The 5,741-nt window shown below is 32.9% G+C and overlaps 1 pseudogene; it reads right to left on the bottom strand.

Annotated features, from left to right (window-relative positions):
• Positions 1 to 2,355: 2,355 nt before the first annotated feature.
• Positions 2,356 to 2,576, bottom strand: LOC128248960 (small nucleolar RNA U3; annotated as a pseudogene).
• Between the last annotated feature and the right edge of the window lie 3,165 nt (positions 2,577 to 5,741).

Genomic DNA, 5,741 nt, shown 5'->3' with positions numbered 1-5,741 from the left:
TATATATATATATATACACATATACATACGTATATGTATATATGTATATATGTGCGCGTGTGTGTGTATTTGTGAGTGTGTGTATATATATATATATATATGTATATGTAATATATATACATATACATATGTAAGTGTATATGTATAAGGTTGTGAATTTTTATATATGTATCTGTATGTTTATTTACATGAGCATACACACATACACGCACACACACATATACATACATACGGCCATACATTCATACATACATACATATATACATACATAGATACATACATACATACATACATAATCACACGCATATATATTCGCTTGTTTGTCTTTATTTTTGTCACCATTATAATGTCAATGTTTTGCATTTATTCTGTTTAATTTTATCATAAAAATTATTCATTTTCATTCCCACTAAGGCCTTTGAGGAATCTCCGGAACAAAAAAGAAAAAAAAACACCTAGTGTTTATTAAATAAAGGAATTTCTACGTAAGCTGTTATTGTCCTGCTAAAAACTAACCAAAATCTAGTTCTCAGAACTAATTGAATAAGATAGTCGAAAGTTTAAAAAAAAACAAAACAAAACAAAACAAAACAAAACTTAATAAAGTATACAATATACAAATGAAAAAAAAAAATTCTGAAAGAAGCAAAGGTAAATAGCAGTCAAAAAAAAAAGGAAAATAGATTTGTAAACTAATGAAAACAAGACATCTTTGAAAAAAACCGTCTGTGATATTTCCGCTTTTTTTTATTTTTGGATTTTTTCCCATTTTAAAATTCTTGTTAAACATTTGTCAGTTGGTTGTTATTTACAATATACTAAACATCTAATTCTAACATTTCTAAAATACAGAAATGCATTTACGCATTGACGTTTGTCTGTAGAGATTGTTAACCTTTAAACGTAATAGATTAAATCTTGAAAACGCTTTGTTATACATAATAATAAAAAAAGTAGTAATAATGATAATAATAATAATAATAATAATAATAATAATAATAATAATAATAATAATAATAATAAATGCCCTGATGCAGTACCAGGTATGGATTCTCATTGCTTCTGATCTTAACCGATCGGAAGTGTTATAATATACATTGCTTAGTCTTGTAATAAAAGACGGGCTACAATAGATATTTTGCTCCATACCACAGATTTGCTTCACCTTAATTAGTTGAGCATGTTCCTTAGTGGCTGATGATATGTGCATCTCTGATCATGAGCAGCAGTAGTGGGGGTGCATCATAGCCATGCGTTGAGAGGAATTGTTTTGGGTTTGGATAATTCACCCCTGGATACATGAGAGTTCTGGTCACCACTCTTAAACAACCCTTATTCAGGGACCTTTTGAGCGGTATGGGCTACTGAAATTTGTAAAAGTTTGCTACCCTATATATATGTCTAAGTATTGATATTGGCTTTTCAAAGTTAGTTTCGGCATTTTTCATTTTCTGCGAGACTGCGCTTGCGTAGTGGATTTTGGAAAAAAATTATAACTTATAAGGATGGAACACGTGCTATTGTTTTCATAATTATAGGTTACTCTTGGATGGCTCGGTTACTGACGAGAATTTGCCTAGTAAATTATTTTATTTACTAAAACAATTCGAAACCTATAGGTATAACCGTAAATACAAGGTAAAAGTTTTTATTTTTCCATTCCCTTTGAAATTACCTGTTACTAGTAATTTCTCTTTGTTTATATATATATATATATATATATATATATATATATATATAGATAGATAGATAGATAGATAGATTTTCTGTAGGTAAAATCTGGCAATGTGGATTCTGTTGGTGTTTACTTGATACGTATAGACCGTGTATTTGAGTAAACATTGATTAGCGTAGCAATTTTGGATGGATTTGGGTGGAGTTTGATATGATATATTTTGTTAATCCGTTGTATTATCGACAGGCATATGCGCGACGAATTGACGTGTCTAGTTGCTCTCAACATAACAATTAATCTACAACATTCTCACCTATTCACTAATTTTGTCTCCTATTCTTTTACTCTCGATAATGTCTATATCTCAACTACCATAACACCATCAATGAACTAATGTGCATCATATTGGCACGAGCATGGATGTGTTAAATGTGTTTATTTTCGTATACACGTGGCAATGAGAGCTTCTTATTTCTTTATTGCCCACAAGGGGCTAAACATCGAGGGGACAAACATCGACCCCAGTGCGTAACTGGTACTTAATTTATCGACCCCGAAAGGATGAAAAGCAAAGTCGACTTCAGCGGAATTTGAACTTATAACGTAACAGCAGACGAAATACCTCTAAGCATTTCGCTCGGCGTGCTAACGTTTCTACCAGCTCACCGCCCTGGAAAAGAACAGAAAGTATTGAGTTCCTCTTAAGAAGTTATTAAACCGCTCAAGAACGATCTTCATTGGATTTCTCACATTCGTTAGAGGCGAGGAACCAACGATAGAGAAAAACTTGTTTCACGTTCAGGACCCAATCTCACATCATCGTGATGTTGTTGATCCGCTCAATAGAATCAGATACCGTTGCGACACATACTTAAGAAATGATCCTTAAAAGCATGGTCAATGACAGTTTCTACGGAATGCTTGCGTTAAGAAAAATCAAGCACTTCTAAGTTCGTAGGTCAACCAACACATTGTTAAATAACTTCCTTTTGAAATTCTCCCTGGGGATATATCCAATTCACTGGATTCGAATATGGAATTTTATTTCTGAAATTAAAGAATTGTGTAAGGATACAACTGTAGGTAGGAATTTCTATGTATGAATTGGAATGACTTTAAATTAAAACATTTGCACGTAAATTTTTATTCATTTTCTTATTTAAAAAGGTTCATTTAAATATCTATACGTTTCTGTGATAAACTAATATATATATATATATATGTATCCGGGATCTGGAATTATCCAGTAATTTTTGCTAGTTTATTCTGTCTCTTCGTTTTCTCTCCTGGTTCTTTATGAACATTTATAGTGGTTTTAGAGTCAAGATTTGAATTTGACTGCTTTTTCATGGCGAAGCTCGAAGCAATTCAACGAAGCTACACTAAGAAAATCATCTCAATGCCAACTACTGGGAAAGACTCCTTGGAACGAAGGCGGGAGAGATATGCAGTGATATACATGTAGAAAATCCTAGAAGGCCTTGTACCAACCTTTGGCATTGAAACTTACTCAAACTGCAGAACTGTATAGTGCCACTGTATAGTGCCACTGTATAGTGCCACTGTATAGTGCTAGAAATCCCAACATCACCATCAAAATACAGAACCAGATGCTGCAACAGCTTGGGTTCCAAGTGCCCACAGCTTTTTAATATCTTTCCGAAATGCCTGAGAGACCTGCATGGTATGGATGTAAGTGTCTTTGAAACAAAACTTGATCTCTTCTTGATACGGGTTCTAGACGAGCGTACCTACAGGCAGGTAACGCAGATGAGGGCAGCAGCATCAAACTCCTCTATTGACCAAATGCCACATATCAGAGGAGCTTCCAAATAATGGTGTAACTCAGTCAACGGTGGTGCTCCAGCATAACCGCAGCTTTGCAGCTGAAACATTTTAAAATAGTAAAATAGTATATCATTACACACACACACACACACACACACACATTTTGGTCGGCCCAAGGCTATAGTAGAAGATACTTGCTCAACACGTCACGCAGTTGGATTGAACCTAGAACTATGTAGATGGGAAGCGTGCTTCTTACGACACAGCCACTGCTGCGCCTATATATGTAAGCTATTATTTATTTGTGGTTTAACAAGGCTACCAATAGTTTCATAAATAGACGAAGCTCTTAACAATTATCAAGCGTGCCACATGGGACCGTCGGTTCTCGACTCTATTCTGGTTCATAGTTACTATCTATCTATCTATCTATCTATCTATCTATCTATCTATCTATTTATCTATCAATATGCATTCATACGTACATACAAATATAGATATTCCACGTGTTACATTGATTAAACAACACTCTTCAGTAGATTTCCCATGTATTAACAACAAGGGGCATCTGCTCTATATTACACCACACACGAAAGGAAAACAGAAATAAAATATTAACAGGAAATATTACCATACTTTATAGAATTCCTCACAGGAACACACAATGGTTTATGATTGTAATATCAATATCGCAATACAAAGCGACTGTTAACATACAACATACATATGTCACAAGCACAAATCCAATGACGGCGAACTCTAAAGCTCTGTCAATTAAATTCTGACGGTATAAATCTGTATACACAGAACTTCTAATATAGAAATGGATAGTAAAGAAGTTAAAACTAGTCCGCTTCCGGAAGATTTGGTTGGGATAGTAGTGAATATTTGATATCGATGAATTAGCGAAATTTAGTTTTCCCAAACAACTCCTGCAAGAGCAAATATGAGAAAACATTTAGAAGATTAGAAAATAGCCCTGCGTTCAATACGTCCTTAAAAGAGATTATTCTATATAGATTAATATATACAAACACCTATACATATACACACACTCATACATACACATATATATGTATGCATGTATATATATATATATATATATATATATATACACACTCACATTTGCACATATATGTTTTTGAGCAGTCATCTTTATATATTCCGATATATATGTATCGATTTCTTCTTCTTCTTCTTCTTCTTCTTCTTCTTCTTCTTCTTCTTCTTCTTCTTCTTCTTCTTTCTTCTTCTCCTCCTCCTCCTCCTCCTACTCCTTCTACTTCTTCTTTTTCTTCTTCTTCTTTTTCTTCTTCTACTTCTTCTTCATTTCTCCTCCTCCTCCTCCTCCTCCTCCTTTTCCTTCCTCTCCTCCTCATCCTATCAATCTTTCTGCCTGTTTTTCTATCTGTCTGTCTTTCTATATGTAAATGTGTGTATGTATATCTAAGTATTATGTGTATGTATGTGTCTGTTTTGGGACATCAACATGTTAATTATTTGTCGTAGAATGTCTTCAAATCTATATGCGTCGATAACAACTGTAATATTAATAATGATAATAACAACAACCACAAAAATGATAGCATTCATAATAATAATAATAATAATAATAATAATAATAATAATAATAACAACAATAATAATAATTATAATGATAATAAGAATAGTAATAATAATGATAATAATGTGTTGTTTGTGCAAAGATTTAACAAGAACTTCTTTGCGATGACAACTACAAGTTTTAATATTAAATTGCCACTTTGACAGGACCAGATTCAAAATAGTAAATAAATAAGCAACAACAACAACAACAACAAGAAGAACAACTGCAGCAGTCGCAACAGCAGCAGTCGCAACGGCAGCAACAACAACATTATAAACAAATGAACGAGTCAAAAAGAATTACAACAAAATGATAAAATAAAAACAAAATTTGTTATTCGTGATGATAGCAGTAAATGTTATTTAAGAAAAATTACAGAAGATGCAGCTTTTAAACACAAATTCCTTTTTCTTTTTTTACCGTATCCATACCGCCATTTTGGTTTCTTTCGAAATATACTGTACGCCCCCACCTCCTACCATAAACACACATAACCTGTATGTCTGTACGTATGTTAAAGCATACGCATTCTTCTCATAAATACGAATACAAATTTGTTTGTATGTGTATATATATATATATATATATATCTATATATGCGTGGAATTATGCATGTAGATATGTATATGTGTGTGTTTGCATACATGTACGAATGCATGTACCTATATATAT

This window comes from Octopus bimaculoides, chromosome 10 (genome assembly GCF_001194135.2).
Source record: "Octopus bimaculoides isolate UCB-OBI-ISO-001 chromosome 10, ASM119413v2, whole genome shotgun sequence".
Lineage (NCBI taxonomy): Eukaryota > Metazoa > Mollusca > Cephalopoda > Octopoda > Octopodidae > Octopus > Octopus bimaculoides.
This window is presented reverse-complemented; position numbering and strand designations above follow the sequence as displayed.